The sequence below is a fragment of the Saccopteryx bilineata genome, chromosome 5 (assembly GCF_036850765.1).
Source record: "Saccopteryx bilineata isolate mSacBil1 chromosome 5, mSacBil1_pri_phased_curated, whole genome shotgun sequence".
In the NCBI taxonomy this organism is placed as follows: domain Eukaryota; kingdom Metazoa; phylum Chordata; class Mammalia; order Chiroptera; family Emballonuridae; genus Saccopteryx; species Saccopteryx bilineata.
Genome location: NC_089494.1, coordinates 28,805,239 through 28,827,687, shown reverse-complemented (window position 1 = coordinate 28,827,687; position 22,449 = coordinate 28,805,239). Strand labels below are relative to the sequence as shown.

The 22,449-nt window shown below is 41.2% G+C and overlaps 1 pseudogene; it reads left to right on the top strand.

Annotated features, from left to right (window-relative positions):
- The first annotated feature begins 8,736 nt into the window (after positions 1-8,736).
- LOC136306444 (striatin-4 pseudogene) lies at positions 8,737-10,894 on the top strand (annotated as a pseudogene).
- The last annotated feature ends 11,555 nt before the right edge of the window (positions 10,895-22,449 follow it).

Sequence of the window (22,449 nt, the reverse complement as noted above, 5' to 3'; positions counted from 1 at the left end):
AGTGCCCATCTGCTTCTCCACCCCTCCCCCTCTCCTTCCTCTCTGTCTCTCTCTTCCCCTCCCACAGCCAAGGCTCCATGGCCTCTGCCTCAGGCACTAGAATGGCCCTGGTTGCAATAGAGCAACACCCCAGAGGGGCAGAGCATCGCCCCCTGGTGGGCATGCCGGGTGAATCCCGGTCGGGCGCATGCAGGAGTCTGTCTGACTGCCTCCCCGTTTCCAACTTCAGAAAAAAAATACAAAACAAACAAACAAATAAACAAAAAAACCATGTCATGTGCTTATTTTCTTAGATGACTATACATAACTATAAATAAGAAATGCCATATTGAATTATAACCACTGTCTAATTCATTATGTTAGGAATTGAGGGAGGTGATTTGTGAGCATATGGTTATTGTGTGTAATGTAAGTTTTAAATTTGCACTGAAAAAAATTTTTTAAATTTTTTTTCCCCAAAGTTAGAAGTGGGGAGGCAGTCAGACAGACTCCCGCATACACCCAGCTGGGATCCACCCGGCATGCCCACCGGGGGTGATGCTCCATTGTAGCCAGAGCCATTCTAATGCCTGAGGCTGAGGCCATGGAGCTGTCCTTAGCGCTCGCCCGGGCCAAGTTTGCTCCATTGGATCCTTGGCTGTGAGAAGGGAAGAGAGAAATAGATAGAAAAGAGAAGAGGAAAGGTGGAGAAGCAGATGGGCGCTTCTCCTGTGTGCCCTGACCAGGAATTGAACCTGGAACTTCCACACGGCGGGGTCGACATTCTACTGCTGAGCCAACTGGGCAGGGCCTACACTGAAATTTTAAACACATTTGTTTAAAAAGCCAAATAATTCTACAAGGTTTCTTATGTAAAAACAGCAGCATTTACACTAACCTTTGTATCTTCTCCATTTCTCCTTTCTCAGAAGCAAATATGTTAACTATTTTAGCTGATTTTCTTCTCTTCCCTCCTTTCTTTTTTTGCTGAGATATAGACTATTGTTTATGTTTTAACCAATTAACATTACATTATTAAAGAATGGAATGTTTAAGAATTAATGGACTTTACCGAATAAGTTTCAGCAGAATTAGCTAGAAAACATTTTCATGAGACCAAATGAAGTATCTTTTATGTATTAATACAGAACCACAGGGAAGAGTTAGACATCAGAGGCTCAATTATCTAGAAAGAGTTCCTAAGGAAACAAAAAAAAACTTTCCATTTCGTTCCGTAATTGCTCCTTAGCGACAGAAAAAATTCTCTTTTTTGGCATTCTCTCTCCTCCTGATCTACCTCAGGACATATGTACAGATGCATTGGCTTCTTTACAGGCATGCTACGATTTCTTGCTGGGGTTGATCAAAGTTGGAATGCCTGAGGAAATTATTCAACTTAGACAGCCTGGAATTATATCTAGCCAAATAGTTACAGAGCTCTACTTTTCACATGTGTTAAAGTAATATTTTAACTTTCCTGGATGTAAGTCGAGAAAACATTTGTTTGCACCACATTCTATGAACACGTGAGTCAAATATAGTATGTTGAATGCCCAGCTTTAGTATCTGTGACAGTTCATTTCTTTTTAACTGTACAATTACACAAAGGACAGCTTGCTTTATGTTAAAAAAGAGAAAAAAAACCTCACACACAACAGCTTATGTATTAGGAACTAAGACTTTTATGATCTTCTTGAAGCATCCAAGCTCTTCTGGAAATGTCAGAATAAAGGCCACAAATGTTGATATTTGTTCATTAGAGCATTTGTTGATCTGGCATGCAATAAAAATGGAACCATATTTTCTCTAATTTATTATTAAAAATTTTTAATTAAAAAGCACTGCACATCTGTCCTTACCTCTTTTCTATTAATCTGCTTAATTTTCAAATAAACATATAGATAAGCAGAAAAATATCATGACCATTTGTTTTCATCTTTTTTAAATTAAAAGCCACAGAACTGCAGTGTAAGGACTTAAATCTCTAAAATAAAATATTGGCTTCAATAGACTTGCACATCTGAAATAGTTTTAAACTTTGTTTTAGTTGGATTCTTTATGATGTCCAGGAAGAGCTTAGCACACATGGTACCTGAAATTGTCCTTCCCACAAACATAGTTATTTCTCCAGTAGAGTCAAATTTGGCATCCACTTATACTTCCCTTTAACTAAATCATTATACTTTTTGACTAAGTAGAAATATCACTCAAAAAAATAAAAATCCTAATAGACCATAAACTTACAATAACTTAAGCTATCCTTCTATCAAATATATGGTGAAGACGTGGTCAGAATTTGGATTAAGAGGGGGGAGAAATACTAACTTATAAGCAGTAACTTATAACTATGCATATCTTTTTTATTAGAAAGAATTCCAGGTGGTGGCATAGTGGATAGAGCTTCGGACTGGGACGCAGATGACCCAGGTTCAAGCCTCGAGGTCTCCAGTTGAGCACAGGATCATTTGGCTTGAGCACGGGTTCACCAGCTTGAGTGTGGAGTCACTGGCTTGAGCGTAGGATCATAGACATGACCCCATAATCACTGGCTTGAGCCCAAAGGTTGCTAGCTTGAAGGCCAAGGTTGTGGGCTTGAGCCCAAGGTCACTGGCTTGAGCAAGGGGTCACTGGCTCTGCTGTAGCCCCCGGGTCAAGGCATATATGAGAAAGCAATCAGTGAACAACTAAGGTGCCGCAACGAAGAACTGATGCTTCTCATTTCTCTCCCTTCCTGCCTGTCTGTCCCTATCTGTCCCTCTCTCTATCTCTATCTCTCTTGCTAAAATAAATAAATAAATAAATAAATAAAGAGTTCCAACCCACTTTAAAATGTGAACATCTGCATGTTCTCCAAGAAAGGAAAATATAAATAAGTTCCTCACTCTGAGTTTTCTGAGAAACTTAAGTGTTAAAGTGTTGATGCCCTGTGCTATGCATGTCAGGAATTGTCAGGAAATGTGCACACCATGCAGGAGGCTGGACCCCGTGAGAATGACTGCCAGGAAAAACTCTTGTCAACTGGGATGCTCAGGATTCAGTTTTAAGCTGTTTGCTCTGCTATAGTGAGATGGAACCCTTCACTATTCTAACAATTAGTAAGTAAAGCCTGATGACCCACATAAAATTAGATGATAGATAGAGTGAATGAAAAAAAAATCAAGCAATGTTTTGTTCTGCTTTGAAGCAGGCTTTAGGATATGATTTTGATGGGATGCCTATAAATTATGTAATTTAACTTTGTATCTTATTCCTTTTCAGATTCTGAATAAAGGACTGGGTATGAGAGATGGACAAAAACTTAAAATCAAGAAGACAGTCTTTCAGATTGACTTAAAAAATATCAGCATATTTGCTGAACACAGAAAAATTAACCTAACTCCTTCATTACAACAACAACAAACCAAACCAACACCCCCAGTAGATGTTAGATTATAAAATTGATGCCCCAAATGATATAGATCCAAACACACACACACACACACACACACACACACACACACACACACACACTCAATAGTCACAACACTATAAATCCAAGGGAAAATAAATCGAATACCTTTAATTAATATAAGAAAAGAAGACATTTTACTTTCAGTTTAAAAGTCTAAATTTCTTCTACATAGCCAAAATACAAGATTACCATCAAATCCACCAAATTACCAAATGAAGCTTTAAGTAGCTCAAAACTGAATTCTAAAATAGAATATATTCTTGGATAGTAACAACTGTTAGGAGTAAATATGGGCTCATACATAAAGCTACACACTCCTGAGAAACTGCTAAGTTTGGACTTGGACCAATTAGTCTACCAGATTTAGCCCAGATGAATACATCTAATTAAATTCACACTGTCATAAAAAAAATAGCTAGGGCCCTGGCTGGTTGGCTCAGCAGTAGAGCACCGGCCTGGTGTGTGAAAGTTCTAGGTTTGATTTCCAGTCAGGGCACACAGGAGAAGTGACCATCTGCTTCTCCACCCTTCTCCTTCCTCCTTTTCTCTCTTCTTCTCCTGTAGCCATGGCACAAATGGTTTGAGCAAGTTGGCCCCGGGTGCTGAGGATGGCTCCATAGCCTCTCTTTAGGCACCGAGAAGGCTCACTTGCCGAGCAACAGAGCAGCAGCCGGGGATGGGCAGACCATCGCCTGGGGGGAGCACTTGCTGGGTAGATCCCAGTCAGGGCACATGTGGAAGTCTGTCTCTCTGCCTCCCTGCCTTTGACTTCACTAGAAAAAAAAAGCTAGAAAAGGGTGAAAATTTTTCATGTTCCCATCAGCATAAAGTAAAATGTAACATGCTCTGTATTTAAGTGTTTTGACTTGGTCAAAAACTAATACAATGCAAAGCTTTAATACAGTGTAAAATTAATCTAGAATGTAATAATTGATTCAGTTTTGTTTTTATTATTAAAAAAAGCAAAAGGAGACTAAGGACTAAGACCGCTTTTTCATTGAGCAGGTACTTTGTGCGAGAGAGCATGTTTAATTTCTAAAGTCTTAGACAAAGAACAGATATACCCAATATGTAAACACGAACCGTAAGTTACAAGCTTTCCCTTAGTACTAAAGATAAGAATTAGTATTAGTATTCAAAAAAACCTTTCAAAAAATAGTGTAACTTTTGCCATCCCAGATTATCTGGGCTCTATCTGGTGCTTCTTTGCACACAAATACCCACAGCCTATCTTTTAATGAAATTAATGTTTTAGCAGCCGAACAAGAAAACAAGTTGCCTTCCACCTGCATGCAGTTCTTCAAGTCACATTTTCCTTCGTCAGTGGTAGACCTTCTTGGGAAAGGTGATTTTCCTGCCTCCTCACTGGAACATAGTTACTTGGCTGGATGCAACTCCATGAAGTGTAACTGTGGGGTGAGCCTCAAAAAATAAAGCAAAAAACACAGCGAAACATGAAGATTCTATAAACAGCTGGAATACACAGAAATACTTAAGCACCCCTGGAAATACTGCTGAACAGAAAGGCAAAATAGTACATTTGCTGGAAATAATCAGTGATATTAGTTGAAGAAAAAAAGTAAAATCAGCATCTAAAGTCAAAACAAATTTCATGCAATGAAAACGTTTTAAGTACTACATGGGAAAAAAAGTAAAACTCTTTGCTTCACACAATAAAAAACTGGACTTCCTCCCATTACAGAGAATAAAAGGTATTATCAGTGGAAAAGAAAAACAGATTTTCAAAGGTAATAGGTCTAAATTTAGACTCATTAGCCACATTATGGTTAATGGAACTGTGTATATGTGAGCTAAATGCACCAAGCTGTCTTTCAAATGTGTTCAGCCCCATGGGGAAGTGCAGAGGAGGAGCAACGCTCAGCTACTACTCTCTGATTATGAAAAGATGGTTTCTGCCAGGCAAAAGCTATGCAGAAAAATGGAGATGCTCATTTATTTCAATCAGTTTTAATTTTTCAAATAAACAGAAATGACTGTAAAGCAGATGTCCATACTTTCTTTGCAATAAAAACCAAACACTGAAATAGAATAGGGAGCAGGGTGTAATTAAGCATCTACTCACAGAGAAACCCCATAAGCAAACTTGTTACAGGCGTGGTGAGAGAAAGAAAGTTATATCAGCCCTTCCTAGTGTGTCTTTGTATGTTAGGTATACCTATTATCCAGCAGCAGACCACACCATCCTCATGACCACTGTTAGCTGATTCTTTTTCTGTATTTACCTTCATATAACTCAATGACATGGTTATATTACTACTTTTATTTTTTAGCAAAATTACATATAATCTATTGATTCCCTGCTATAGAAGTTGCTATGGCAGATAGGAACACAGCCATGTATACATCCAACTTCCCAATATAGTCATATTATAATTTTGGTTAGATAAATATTTATGGTTTATATTATTACTGCTATAATATGCTATTGGTAGCTGATATTATATGATGACTTTTCCTTTCCTGCCTCTTGCTTTTTTTGGACTTAGTAATAATCTTGGTTTTCACGTTTGTTAACTTTTCTATGTATATATTGCTAATTCAAGGCCAAATTCCTCCAATTGTTTAAGTGTCTTTTTAGTATATTCAGATGTATTAGGTCTTTTTTACCAATTCATCTTCTGACAAAAATACCACCCCCCCCACCCACACACACACTCCATCAGCACTCTGACCATCTCTGATCTGGATCAGTTGTCTCCCTCTATCTGGGGACCATTGTCATTCAAGCATCCCTGGATTTTAGCAAAACATGTTGAAGATGAAAAAGACGACAAAGAGACATTGTATTTTTATTGTTTTTATGTCTGTTCAACAGTAACTTGTTTTCTAGAAATGCTTTAAATTAAAAAATTGACTTGCCTGACCACGCGGTGATGCAGTGGATAGAGCGTCGGACTGGGATGTGGAGGACCCAGGTTCGAGACCCCAAGGTCGCCAGCTTGAACGTGGGCTCATCTGGTTTGAGTAAAGCTCACCAATTTGGACCCAAGGTCGCTGGCTTGAGCAAGGGGTTACTTGGTCTGCTGAAGGCTTGCGGTCAAGGCACATAAGAGAAAGCAATCAATGAACAACTAAGGTGTCGCAACGAAAAACTAATGATTGATGCTTCTCATCTCTCTTCATTCCTGTCTGTCTGTCCCTGTCTATTCCTCTCTCTGACTCTCTCTCTCTGTCTCTGTATAAAAAAATAAAAAAAAAGGACTTAGCTGGAGTTGTTTGGGATGAAAACAGAAGTCACTATCTGTAATAGTACAGAAAATGTCAAAGTTTAACTGCTGTTCTCAAGTGTAACAGTGACTGCAGACTAGATTATGAAAATGGAGTTGAATGAAGTCTTTTCAATCTTACAATGAGTCTTTTTTCTTGTTTCACTAGATATTTTTGGCGAAAGATTTTTTTCCCTTGCTCACTAGCCTCCTTCAATTTAACTTAGCCTTATTTAATCTTCTATTTGAAAAAATTCTATCAAGTATCAATTAATGGTTGAATTTAGAATAAAAACTAAGAAGTTTTGTTGCTGTTATCAATATAAAGTTAATATATTTTTATTGCGTGAAATTGAAAAATGTAGAAAAAAAAAGGAGAATGATAATTGCCCCAATCTAATTACACAGAGACAACTACATTTATCATTTTGGAGTTTTCCTTTCTAAATATAGGTATACTTTTAAAAAAGTTAAATATTTGTATTATACCATGCATCTTGATTTTTTTCTTACTATTATAAGCACTTCATATCTTACTATAGATTTCAAAAACAAAAAAATTTTAAATATCTTATAAAACTTTATTAGTATTAATGTTAAAAATTTAGAAAAAAAAATTTAGAAAATACAGAAAAACGAGGGGGGGAAAACAGAAGATGCCCAAAATCTCATCCCCAGTGGTCATTTTGTCATTTTTTGAGTATTGATATGTTTGTATAACAATATATTTAAAATGATTGAAATTGTAATTCATATACCATTTTGTATTCTGTTTCTATCACCTGATACTGCAGTATAAGTATTTCCCATGTCATCAAAATTCTTTGTTAATAAAATTTTAAAATTTTTATAAAACTCCATTATATGGTAATTTACTTAATCAATGCTCGATATTGTGCAAAATAGTGCTATGATAAATATCTTTGTATATAAATTTTGTTGGCATCTTTGAAATTTTCATTAGGATAGATTCCTAAAAGCCCAAGAATATGAAAATGTTAAGGCATATTCTTTGCATTTCTAGAATGGTGGCACCTCTTTGCATTTCTATTGTCAATGAATGTGTGTTTGCCTCACCTGCTGGCTGTGTTTTAAAATATATTATTTGAAAGCCTATGCAAATGATAGATGAGGATGACTAGCAGGACCCTCTGATTAAGCTGGTTCCGAATGGTCAGTCCAGTATCCTAGGGACTTTAGCTGTTTGAGTCCTACACATTCCTTTCTCTGGGTGCAGAAGGAATCTGCATATCCACATCTATCATTCAATAATGTTTTTGAGAGCAGCAACCCTCTGCTAGATTTTCAGAATGTAGAGATAAATAATCCATAGACTCTATATTTAAGGCCAAATTTTCCAACTGATATCCCTAAGCATATAATGTGCTAAAATATCGAGCCTTTTGGTCTTTTGGGTAACTTGGGGTCTGAGGTGACTAGAACCACTGGATAGTCTCCTCTAGCAGACAGAAGACCTCTCTGTTTACCCCAGCGTGCCATACAGATATTATTAAATACAATTTTTTTATGTAGGCCCTAATGTGACTAATGTCGGGGAATACTGCCTTCCAGTCACCTTGTTGTTCTTCTAGGTCTCTGTTTTCCCCTGAACTGTACAGAGTCATGGGCAAGGTCAAATAGTTTGTGGGTCAACTAGTCTTACTTCATTGTCCCGTTGTACACACACCCCATGCTGCTGCTGGTGGTGGGCACACTCATATTTATGATCTAAAACATAACTTGGTAAATTCAACATTTCCTATTGTAAGCTGAAGCAAGCTTTTGGCAAGGCTGCAGGACTACCTTCGGACACGCAAAATCTCTTTCCTGAAAGGTTAAAACGTGTTTTTAAGCAAGATGCTGCATTACAACGGAAAAGATCATGTTTTCAGAGATCTATAAAAACTTCTCTTTACTTACACATTGTTCTGATATAAAAGTGTAGTAATAGTAAATATTTTCTAATAAATCACTACACTTGCAGGCAAAGCATCCGGGTAGAAGCTTCTTCATAGTCCCTAGGAGCTCCCAGATTTAACAAGGACAGAACAAACACAGGAGAACTGTTGTCATCAAGATATGTATAGTTTAGGGGCAGCCAGGTCTCTGTCCCCGCCCCCGGGGAGGGGCCGGCCAACTGCTAAGACAGGCAGCGGTGGGGGCAGCTCCGGGTTCAGCAGGGCCAGAGAGCCCCGAGCTGGCCTGGGATCCTGCACTATATCTAGCAGGAGTAGGCACACTTCCAAGCCAAGAAGGCCCGCTGGGAGACTGAGCGCGCCGATCTGCAGGCTCAGGTGGCCTTCCTCCAGGGAGAAGCGAAAGGGCAAGAGAAACTCAATACACACCTGGTGCGGCAGATCAAGATGTCAGAACGTGCGCTGAAGCAGGAGAGAGCCAAAATATCATAAATTGAAGTTTGGGACAGACTCGAACCAGGATGGAAGTAAATAAAAACTGTCAGAACAAGTCTCCCATGGCCCGTGGAGTCTGTCACCCCGGAGAAGAGTCCACTGGTGTGCCAGGAGGGGCAGCATCTCCTCCGACGGTACCTGGAAGAGGTGGGCTATACAGACCCCGCCCTGGACCTGCTCCCAGGCGCGTGCGGTCCCTCCTGAGATGCACGTTGGAGCTCACTGGGGCCGTGGGGCACAGCGAAAGGAGCCTGCGGGTCACTCTGGGCCCCGGGCGCTCAGCGGTGGGAAGTCGCTGCTGCTGAAACAGATCAAGGAACAGATCGAGAGAAATACGATAAGCGAAGATGGCAAAGTGCGCTTGGGCAGCGCGGTGCTGGGCAGATTTCCTTCCCGCAGAACTGTGAGGACGCAGACGCCACAGGACGACGAGCCGGACAGTGCGCCGCACAAGGAGCAGCGTGTGAAGCTGCCGGCCAAGGCTCTGGTGCCTGAGACGGATGAGGAGGACAACTCAGAAGATGCCATAAACAAATTAGATTTCCTGACTAATGAGAGAACGGAGAGGGCTCTCCGGACCCTTGGGGATGCGCTAGAGAGGGGACCCACTATAAGCTGGAAAGCCAGCTGGTCATCTCCTGGGTATTTTAACTGACCTTTGGGATGTGGATGACTTGTCCCCCAAAGTATCTGGCCCACCGCCTGGCACACCCCTCTGCCGGCCGCATGAAGGTTCCTTTGGTCTCTTCTCAGATGTTTTCATCATGGAGACTACTAACAGGGTCAGAGAGGTGAGCTTGGGGGACTTGGCAGATCTCACTGTCATGAATGACAGCGACCTCAGCTGTGACTTTTAAGGAGATGACTTTAAAATGATGTGGAATCCCAAACTTACCCTGTGTTCACACTAGGATGTCATCTGATCTCTGGCTTTCCACACAGCCGGTTGGCTTTGCCCACCGCTTCTGAGAAGCACATGCTCAAGCTCTGGAACCTGCAGAAGGTCTTCACAGCCAAGAAGAATACTGCACTAGACGTGGAACCTGTCTGTGCCCACTGGGACCCTGTGTTGGCAGGAGCCATAGGCAGCAACAGGGAATGCTCTTGCAGTGGTGAGGCTGGAACCTGCAACCACAGCGGTTAGATTCCAGAGCACAGCGTGGGCCCCTAGGATGGCATGGCCTGAATATGCTGAGTCACTTCCTGGAGGGCCATGGGGACGCTGTGTGGGGCCTGGCCTTCAGTCCCATCTTCCAGTGCCTGGCATCCTGCTCCTCTGACAGCGCTGTCCAAATCTGGGAACCTAAGAGCAGTAGGCTGACCTACCTCTGTACCTTCCCCATAGCCAGTAATCATGGGATCCACACCTTAGTGGCTTTCACCAGTACCGAACCTGTCCACATTAGGACCTCCTTCTGCTCTGGTGACACCATCCTGTATGACCTGAAGGCTGGCAGTGCCCTCCTCATGCTGGAGTCCCATGGGGGCAGCAGCTCAACCCAGATCAACCAGGTGGTGAGTCATCCAAACCAGCCCCTCCTCTTCACTGCCCATGACAACAGAGGCCTCTGCTTCTGGACAACTGGACAGGGAAAGGCGAGCACTCTACGGTTGCCCACCTGGACGCAGTCACTTGCCTTGGTGGGAAGCCACGAATGGTCTCTGTGTCTGTGGAGTCTGTGGAGCCTGGACAACAAAAAGTGTGTGCAGGAGATCATGGCCCACCACAAGAAGCATGAGGAGGCTATCATGCTGTCGCCTGCTACCCCAGTAAAGCCCTTGTGGCCAGTGTGGGTGCCGACGCCCTGGCAAAGGTTTTTGTATGATGCCCACCTGGCCCCACTCTGGCCGGGGGGCAGGGCAGGGCTGGGCTGGTGGAGCTGAGGTGACTCAGTTTCAGTCTGGAGGCCCAGAGGCCTAATCTCTTCCCGTCTGCCTCTGCCTGGTGGTGGTAAAGGCCCTGGAGATATTGGGTAGCATGTGGAAAGCTGTGTTGAGGAACTGGAGGGGAGGGTGGCGAACTGGGTGTGCTTTCGGACAGGCCAGGCCAGCACTCCCACTGAGAACAGCTGGCTCCATGGTCCCTGGTGGACCCAGAGCAGGGGTGTCTGGGGTTCCTCCCACCACAGCTCACATACAGGTCTGGAAGGACAGAGAGGAGAAATGGGAATTCAGAGGATCAGGCACCTTCTGGCATCTTAGAAAAGTTGCTCCCCAAGGACACCCAGCCTTGGTTGTGTTGTTTCAAGAAGTCAGCTAAGGCCCTGGCCGGTTGGCTCAGTGGTAGAGCATTGGCCTGGAGTGCAGAAGTCCCTGGTTCGATTCCCGGCCAGGGCACACAGGAGAAGCGCCCATCTGCTTCTCCACTCCTCCCCCTCTCCTTCCTCTCTGTCTCTCTCTTCCCCTCCCGCAGCGAGGCTCCATTGGAGCAAAGATGGCCTGGGCGCTGGGGATGGCTCCTAGGCCTCTGCCCCAGGCGCTAGAGTGGCTCTGGTCGCAACAGAGTGATGCCCCGGACGGGCAGAGCCGGTGGTTACTGGGGAGGTTGGGAAAGAAGGGGTGAATAGGTAAAGCTCAGGAGATTTGGGGGGAAAATTTTATATTAAACTATAATGCTGGATATATGTTATTGTACGTTTGTCCAAAGCCCTAGAATGAATAACACCAAGAGTGAGTGTTATGTAAACTGTGAACTTCCGGTGATTATGTGTTAATATAGTTTCATCGATTGTAACAAATGTACCACTCTAATGGGAGATGTTGATAATGGGGGAAGCCATGCATGTGCAGGAATGGTGTATAGGGAAAAGCTCTGTGTCTTCCCCTCAATTTTGATGTGAACCTTAAATTTCTCTGAAAAAGTTGTCTTACTTAAAAAAAAAAAAACTCACCTGACCAGGCGGTGGCGCAGTGGATAGAGTGTCGGACTGGGATGCAGAGGACCCAGGTTCGAGACCCAGAGGTCGCCAGCTTGAGCGCGGGCTCATCTGGTTTGAGCAAAAACCCACCAGCTTGAACCCAAGGTCGCTGGCTCCAGCAAGGGGTTACTCAGTCTGCTGAAGGCCCGCGGTCAAGGCACATATGAGAAAGCAATCAATGAACAACTAAGGTGTTGCAACATGCAATGAAAAACTAATGATTGATGCTTCTCATCTCTCTTCATTCCTGTCTGTCTGTCCCTGTCTATCCCTCTCTCTGACTCACTCTCTGTCTCTGTAAAAAATGAAAAATAAAAAAATCGTTCATTGTTTTAAAAAAAAAATTTAAAAAAAAAGTCTCAACTGAAGACTTGATTGACCACACTGAGCCAATCAAGTGTGTCTGGAAGATGAGATGCCGTGAGTGGTCCATCTGGAGTTAGGTTCTGATTCTAAATGAATAAGCTATGGCTGGGCTTGGGGAGGAACTAGGGAAGCAAGACCATGAACACGAGGACCTACTTCTCATAATATTTTCAAAAGTGGGGCGATCTCTGAGCAGGGAAGGCTCCCCAAGAGAGGTTTACTACAAACGAATTTAACACGATATGGCTTCTGCCCAAAATTTCTCTCTCAAATTTTAGATGCTACCCCTTCATTAAAATATTTTAGGATTTGGATGGTTATGTTCACCTTATCTACACTATTTATGATTTTAATGTCTTAGAAAATATTTCTCTTTCATTCTTTATCTCACCAGATGGTGTGGTTCTTTATAGGTTGTTCTCATCTGGTAGCAGCTTGATCATTTAAAATGCTTTTTCCTGGACTACGTCCAATTCTTTTTTTTAGGACCTATAGATCATAGTTTGGTTTAATTTTGATCATATTTTATATTTGCTCATCCATATTGTTTTGTCTGTGCTTTTAGATGAAGTTGTTTTATTCAAGGAACAGTCAAATCCATAGTCTGTTTTCTATATTAGCGTTGAAGGAATGTGTATGTGTGCTATTGTCAGCTGTCATTTGGATAATAATCTATGTGTACAGTGATGTTTGAAGATGATAGGATGTATAACTATTTTGGCATATAAATAGTTTAGATTACTTTTGCCAAAACCTACTTCAGATATTAAAATCCTTTTATTATTAGTTTTCAGGGCATGTCACACAGCCCCAGGAAATTTGTTTATAGTTTATCTCAGTTCACCCTAACATTTTATTACATGGAAAAACTTAATGTTTCCTGCAAGACAGGGCATTTCAGCATGCAATTTATCCCTCAGATAATTTATCAGAATAGCAAATAAAACTTCCTAGAACTGGACTCTGGAGAATCCTCGAGTTTATCTTTTCCTTCTGGAGAAGTGATTGTCTGTCTCTATTATTTGTTTTCTATCTCTAAGCCATGTCTATAAACCATGACCTGAATAGTCTGGTCCCATAGCAATCTAACAAATGATATAGCTAGTTCAGCTGTAGCTTCCGTGCTTCGATAGATATAGTAAATGATAAAAGGTGTGCTAAAGCATGTCATATGACCTAAGGAGCTATATAAACATTAGCTGTTCTTTCTGCCTTAGAAATTAGAATAAAACTGATTAATGGCAGCTGGCCAGGGTTTAAGCTTTCGTAGGTGTGTCTTTACAGTCTTTACATATTTGAACATGTTTGTATGAGGCAAAAGCTAAAGTTGTTTGATGGGGTCAGTTGATAAATGTTGCTAATTATAATATGATAATGAAATTAAATGTAATGGCTGGTTATGTTGGTTAATTTAAAATTCAGAAAAAAATTAAACCTTGGCCTTCTTTTGTGTAGTAGTACTTCAATGAAAGAAACAAATGTCTGGACGATTTAGGTTTTGTTTTGGAATTAAAAAATAATTCCAAATCTTAATGTGAAGTTGGAAACATAAATCAGAATAGTCCTATGTATGGATCAGTGTGTTAGTGTTTTCTGTTTATTTGTTTTTTTAGCGAGCACAAGAGAGAGAGACAGGCAGACAGATGGACAGAGAGACAGAAAGGGAGAGAAATGAAAAGCATCAACTCGTAGTTGTGGCACCTTACCTGTTCACTGATTGCTTTTTCCTATGTGCCCTGGCCGGGGGGCTTAAGCCAAGCCAGTGACCCCTTGCTCAAGTCTGTGACCATGGGATCAGGTCAACGCTCTATTCGCTGAGCCACCACCAAGTCAGGTGCGTTAGTGGTTTTAAACACACAAAAATAAAATTTGAAATTGTGTTTATAGCCAAGTGCTGTGATACCAAAATATTATAGGTCCTTCGAAGAGACCGTGTCAGGTGATTTGTTTTGGGACAGTGGTCAAATAGACTTAGATGGCATCAGTGTTTTTCATCTCCAGTTATAAACAAAATTAATTGCTAATTAAATGTGGAGTGTGCAGAGGATTAAATGTCAGTAATTTTTTTGGTAAATTTTATTATTACACTTGACAGATTAACGATGTTTGTGTGTCATTATGGTGTGGTTGGAAGTTTATGCTTTGGAGGCAAACACGGTTCCTGACTCAGTCCTGCTTCATAGTAAAGTCACATGACCTTAGACACGTTATTTAACTTGGTTCCCCCAGCAGTCAAAACGGGGGTAAAAATAGAATTATTTTTTTCACAGACTTGCCTGAGGATCAAATGCGATCATGCAGCTAAAGTGCTTAACACAGTATCTGGTACATATTAAGTGCTGCCTATCATTTGCTTTCTTCCTCTTCCTTGTCATTATTGCTTTTTTTTTTTTTATTTTGAGTATTTCCTGTGTTCTTTTTTTGCTCCTCACCAAACTTGGCACTACTTAAAATAAGAATTAGGGATTTAAGAAATGGCAGTTGTTGAGTTGTTAAACTATACTGAGGGTATTACAAGACACTTATTGCATGAGAAAATTGCCTCTTGGAAATATTTGAGACACAGAAGACAAGAGAAGTAGGAGAATAATAGGTATTTCATTTGGATAAATTACCTCTGAAGATGGGTAGGCTGTCCCTCACAGTACTTTTCTTTCATATTAAGCTTATGCTGCGCTTTGAGACTGTTTTATGCTGCCAAACTATGGAACTGGGCTTGGAGGAATCAAGGATGTTGGAACACAGATCTCATAGCTATAACCTTCTTTATCTTTACAAATCAGTGTCACATGCAGGACTAGAAATGGAACTATAGACTGACCAGAAGTTTAGCAGATATATATATATATGTATATATATTTAGCAGATATATATATATATATATGTATATATATTTAAAAAACAAACCATGGGACCTGGCCGGTTGGCTCAGTGGTAGAGCGTCGGCCTGGCGTGCGGAAGTCCCGGGTTCGATTCCCGTCCAGGGCACACAGGAGAGGCGCCCATCTGCTTCTCCACCCCTCCCTCTCTCCTTCCTCTCTGTCTCTCTCTTCCCCTCCCGCAGCGAGGCTCCATTGGAGCAAAGATGGCCCGGGCACTGGGGATGACTCCTTGGCCTTTCCCCCAGGTGCTAGAGTGGCTCTGGTTGCGACAGAGCGACGCCCCGGAGGGACAGAGCATCGCCCCCTGGTGGGCAGAGCATCCCCCCTGGTGGGCGTGCCGGGTGGATCCCGGTTGGGCGCATGCGGGAGTCTGTCTGACTGCCTCCCCGTTTCCAGCTTCAGAAAAATACAAAAAAACAACAACAAACAAACAAAAACCAAGCCATGTACAAAGCATAGTGGAAAGTATAGAAAAGTTTGAAAAGAGAAACTTGAATCCCATCCCAGTTCTGTCACGGACTATTGTGACCTTGGGCAACAAGCTGAAACTCTGCATCTTTGTTTCTACAATTGTACTACAAGGGGCTTGAACTCAGATGATCTCAGAGATAACTAACTTCTGGCTCAGATGGTAGGTGTTTTCTTAGATCCTGAGCAATTATACTAAACTAATGTTTCATTCTTTCTTAGTTCAAGGTTGACTTGTTAGAAGAACAGAAATAGATAAGAAAACCTTGGGAATAAATAGCACAGGACTTGCATTTAGGGTTCCAGTTCAAGTTCTGATGTTGAGCAGCTTTGTGATCTTGGGAACTCCCTTCACCCAATGTATCTTAACTCTGGCCACACATTCCAATTACTCTGGAGGATTTTTAAAACACTAATGTTGGATCTCATTTCTAAAGATTCTAAATACCCCGATATCAATGGGTGGTAACACTCTTTAGGTGACTTGAATGTGCAGCCAGGAACGTACAAAAACCGGTGGCCTTTAGTGTTCTTGCATTTAAGATGAAGCCCCTAGAAAAAATCACAATCACTGCCCTCCTTGTGTTACTGAATTGAGGCTCAAATAAAATAAAATAGATATATGTAAGTACTTTACAATATGTAACTGCACAGCAATTATTAGAGTAAACATTACTAAGGAGCTTAGCTATTGCTATCCTGCAAATAGCAGGGATTAGATCAGTGTATTAATTCTGTTGCTGGGGTTCTAACTTTTTAAGATAAAATTCACTTACTGTCTTTAAAAGTCATTGAGGTCTCCCCCTCAATTCGTACACAGCAATTTACTTCTGCAGAAACTCCTAGTGCTGCTCTGCAACCCAGTGGGGGCTTAATAATTACATGTTGACTCAGTGATTATTCTTAATAAACACAATTCCTCCAAGTTTTCCATAGCACATCTCATGACCACAATTTATCATGACATACCTGTTTATCCCTTTGTGCCACAGCTTGTAAATGCATCAAAGTGTGGGGTAAACTATCCTAATGTTTATGTGGCGGGGGAAAAAATCAACTGTTTCTCAAATTTATTCTATTCTGTCAGGATTTTCTAATTGGCCTTCATCTAACATAATGTCTTATAAGAACTTAGTTCTTCTTTCTCTGTCTGACTTATTCTTAGCCTAATACCCTCTAGGTCCATCCACATTGTCACGAATGGTAAGATTTTATTTCTTCTTATGGCTGAGTAATATTCCATTGTATATATGTACGTAATATTCTTTATCTAATCGTCTACCGATGGACACTTAGATTGTTTCCATATCGTGGTTATTGTAAATAATGATGCAATAAACACAGGGATGCATACATCTTTTTGAAGTAGTGTTTTGGATTTCTTTGGATAAATACCTAAAACTGAGATTGGTGGGTCATATGGTTTCACTTATATGTGGAATCTAAAAAATAAATAAATGAACAAACAAAACAGAAACAATCTTATAGATACAGAGAATGAACTGATGGTTGCCAGATGGGAAAGGGGTTGTGGGCTGGATGAAAAAGGTGAAGGGATTAAGAAGTACAAAGAGGCAGTTACAAAATAGTCACAGGGTTGTATAGTCATAGGGAATATAGTCAATAATATTGTAATAACTATGTATGGCGCCAGCTGGGTGCTAGACTTATATGGGAGATGACTTTGTAAGTTATGTAAATAGCCTGACCGGCAGTGGCACAGTGGATAAAACATTGACCTGGAATGCTGAGGTCGCTAATTCGAAACTCTGGGCTTGTCTGGTCGAGGCACAAACGGGAGTTGATGCTTCCTGCTCCTCCCCCCCGTTTCTCTCACATTCTCTCTCTATAATGAATTCATAAAGTCTTTAAAAAAAAAAGATGTAAGTTATATCTAACTGCTATGCTGTCCACGTGACACTAATATAACATATGTCAACTCTGATTGCAAAATAAAAAATAATTTTAAGAAAGAACTTAATTTTAGGTTTGTCCAACGGTTATCTTTCTTCAGATATTTTCATGCTTTGACACTTTGATATATTTTTGTCTGTTTGACTATTCCACTAAGAATGTTTGTGACCATTACAGCTTGAGTAATAAATACTCAATTATAACTCAATAATAAATATAATTATTTTCCCGGTAGTGCTGGAATAAATCACATCTTGACTTCTGTTCTTCAGAATGAGCAAAAGTATCTTTCACATGGACTTGTTGACTTATTTTTCCTGCACTTGAAGATTGCCTAAGCTAGCTCTGTCTCAAGAGTGCTCTTCAAGGTTGAGCTTGAGGAGCACAGGCAGCACTGATGGGGCTCCAGCAACGGCTGTCAGCGAATGTGTCTCTCCATCCTCTGACCTCTCATGGTGGTAGCAACCATTCAGCATCTCTGTGCTCACCAGAAAATACATCTTAGCAAAAGAAAAGTCTGGAATCTCTTCAGCATATGGATTTTTTTTTTTTGGCAAATGATTTCTGACATTTCTCTCTATTGTTAAAGTTAGAGTTGTCCCTAAATGAAGAAATGTTTCTTTCCTTAGGAATCCCCTGATGTGATGATCACCTATTAAGAATTAAACAATTACTTATTTATTAAACAATAGTTAAATTTCAATGAAGAGCTAGCTCTTTTGGAATTAGATCCTTGTAGACTGTTGCACATGTTCTTTTGCCCATAAGCATAGGAGATGGTGCAGTTGATGAAAAAATTTAAATATGTATGCATATATATATATATATATTAGTAGGTTCACAAACATGGGCCTGATTTTTACATTTTTAAAAGAGTTGTAAAAAAATGTTGTATCTAATAGTGAAACTAAGAGACATTGATAAGAGTGTGGTGGTTACGGGGGGGAGGGGGAATGGGGGAGGGAAAGGGGGAGGGGGAGGGGCACAGAGAGAACAAGATAGAGGGTGATGGAGGACAATCTGACTTTGGGTGGTGGGTATGCAACATAATTGAACGACAAGATAACCTGGACTTGTTATCTTTGAATATATGTATCCTGATTTATTGATGTCACCCCATTAAAAAAATAAAATTATAAAAAAAAAAAAAAAGTTGTATCAAAAAATATATGATAGAGCCTGACCAGGCGGTGGCGCAGTGGATAGAGCGTCGGACTGGGATGCGGAAGTACCCAGGTTCGAGACCCCAGAGGTCGCGCGCGGGCTCATCTGGCTTGAGCAAAGAGCTCGCCAGCTTGGACCCAAGGTCGCTGGCTCCAGCAGGGGGTTACTCGGTCTGCTGAAGGCCCGCGGTCAAGGCACGTGTGAGAAAGCAATCAATGAACAACTAAGAAGTCGCAACGCGCAATGAGAAACTGATGATTGATGCTTCTCATCTCTCTCTGTCCCTGTCTATCTCTGCCTCTGTAAAAAAAAAAAAAAAAAAAAAAAAAAAAAAATATATATATATATATATATATATATATATATATATATATATATATATATATGATAGAGACTCTAGGGCACACAAGGACTAAAGTATTTACTATCTGGCCCTTTATAGAAAATGTCTGCTGATCCTTGAATCGTGTGGAAAGTACCAATAATAGAGCTCACTCATTTTTTACTTTCACCAAGAAGTAGTACATTGTCTTCTTTCCATGGAGGTATTAATTTTCACTTGTAAAATCCGTCTTCACAGCCATTCTGAAGAGAGAACGAGAAGTCTCGGACAGCTGCATCTGCACAGAATCCTCTGCCCCCAGCCGGCTCTGTTGGAGCTGCTCTGGAACCAGAGCTGCTGTGTTGGGCCCCTGTCTGCGCTGTTGTTCACTCCCCCAGACCACCCTCCAGCCGCCGGTTTGCCGCACACCTTCTTTGACCTTGGCTTTTTGGCCCAATGATGATCCCATTCTAATTGCCCTTGTAAATCTGCTTTGTGACATTGTCCTAATTTTTACTTGCTTTCATCCTTGAGGACCCCTCTTCTGTATCTCTTTCTCTACCTTCTCACTTCTGAAAGGCAGATGCCTTCCAGATCTAATATTCCCACCCTTATCCTTCACTCACTGCAGTCCGAGCCATGTTTTCTTGCTGGTTCCAGAGTTCTGCCGCCTGCAACAGATTCTAGCAGAGAGAAGATTCCTGGTGGCTTCCTTCACCAGACCAAGTGAAGCATTTTTGTAAGCACCATGCACACTTTCAGGACACTGCTTGCACACACTTTTTATTTATTTTAAATACATGTTTATTTTTCAATTACAGTTTACATTCATTATTATTTTGTGTTAGTTTCAGGTGTACAGCATAGTGGTTAGACAATATATACTTTACAAAGTATTTCCCCCAATATTTCTGTACCCACCGGCACCATATATAATTATTAGTATATTATTGATTATATTCCCTCTACTGTACTTTACATCCGCACGGCTATTTTGTAACTATCAATATGTACCTCTCAATCCCTTCACCTTTCCTACCCAGCCCCCCAAACCCCCTCCCCTCTGGCAACCCTCCGTCTGTTTCCTGTATCTATGAGTCCGGTTCTGTTTTGTTTGTTCGTTTATATTGTTCTTTAAATTCCATGTATAAGTGAAATTATATGGTACTTGTCTTTCTCTAGCTGACTTAGTTCACTTAGCATAATACCCTCTAGGTCCACTCATGCTGTCACGAATGGTGAGATTTTACTTCATTTTTTATGACTGAGTAATATTTCATTGTATATCTATGCACCGCTGCTTTTCTTATCCACTTGTCTATCGATGGGCACTTGGGCTGCTTCCATAACTAATTGTTATAATGTAACACTGTAAATGTTACATGTAACATGTAAATGCTGTAAATAATGCTGCAACAAACGTAGGGTATATACATTTTTTTGAATTAGTGTTTTAGATTTCTTCAGATATATACCCAGAAGTGTAATTGCTGGGTTATAAGGCACATACCCTTTATTGCATTCACTTAGTGTGCATACTGCTTGGTGTAATGTCCTTCCCAGGAACCTTCTGGCCCCTTACTTTCACCTATGGCTGCAGCGATTTTCCATGTCTACCCCTTTGACCAGACCTTTCCAGTGGTCCCTGATGCCTTTGGGATCCAGCACACATATCTAACCAGAGCTATTACAGCACTCACACTTCTGGTACATTCCTTCCTTCATTTCATTCCAGCTTGCTGAATCCCTCCTCTCCTACCTGTGTGGATCCCTCTACTCAACACACATTTATCCAATGGCAAGTCCATTCCAAACTACTTAATGAGAATATTACTAAATCTAACAAATACACCACTTAAAGAATATTTAATTCTGTTTTTAACCTTTCAGTAACTATATGGTTTAAGGACCAGCCCTCGGGTAAATTTTTCTGAGTGATTCCTCTTTTTCTGACTCACTATCTCATTTACTGACACAGTATCTTGCCTTCAGCCATGCCGGTAAACATTAAAATTCTGTAAATAAGTGTAGCCTTTTGATTATAGTGCAGAAGACAACATCCTTCTTTGTAAACACTCTGCATGGAGATGTAGCTTATAACAAGTGGTCAGCTGGTCCAGGCTGACTCATAGCTTTAATTTTTGGAATAGGCCTTGAGAGGTTGTCACTCAATTGTAACAGATGCCTTTCCAATAACTTTGTATCTGGGCATCTTTCATTTTTCATTTCCTTCTCCCTTTTCATTCCTTGTACACCTTTTTCCAAGTACCTTTTCAGAATTATATCATTATATCAAATATAAATTAGGAATACTTAGCCAGAACACACTGTCCTGAGGGAGATGCCCCCAAGAACATTGACCTACCAGAAGGGAGTACAGGGGGGTGGAATGGTCACCAACCTGTCTCACTGTGACTCTGCTATGTGCACCATTCATTCATTTATTCACTCATAACATATATATATTTATTTATTTATTATTATTTTTTTTCTGAAGCTGGAAACGGGGAGAGACAGTCAGACAGACTTCCGCATGCACCCGACCGGGATCCACCCGGCACGCCCACCAGGGGCAATGCTCTGCCCACCAGGGGGCGATGCTCTGCCCCTCCGGGGCGTCGCTCTGCCGCGACCAGAGCCACTCTAGCGCCTGGGGCAGAGGCCAAGGAGCCATCCCCAGCGCCCGGGCCATCTTTGCTCCAATGGAGCCTCGGCTGGGCTGCGGGAGGGGAAGAGAGAGACAGAGAGGAAGGAGGGGGTGGGGGTGGAGAAGCAAATGGGTGCTTCTCTTATGTGCCCTGGCCGGGAATCGAACCCGGGTCCCCTGCATGCCAGGTCGACGCTCTACCACTGAGCCAACCTGCCAGGGCCTCACTCATAACATATTTTATGACACCCTTTTTTTGTGCCACAAACACCATGCTTAGTTCTAGAGAAACATTATTGAGCCAAAAGGAAAATGTTGCTGCCTTCATTTGGGGGTGGTAGCATCAATTACAAGTTTACATTAATAAGTGCACAATAAGTTAATATCCTAGCTCTGATATAGAGGAAGAGCTAATATTAGTGTTTAACTCCCTAACAGCTCTGTGATCTCTGATCCTTGTCTGTCTGTATTTCTCTCTCTCTCCACCACCCTCCCTCCATTTCTCCCTCTTTGTAAGTGGGGGTGGAGAAAATGGCCAACTACAGAGTCCTGTCATTGTTATAGTGGTTTATACCCATATTCTTTCTTTTAATTGTGGAATTCTTGATCCCACAAAGTAGATGTTATTATCTCCATTTTAAATGCCAATAATGGAGTAAGTCAACATTGTTATTACTCAGACTGTCATTGGAAAGATGAA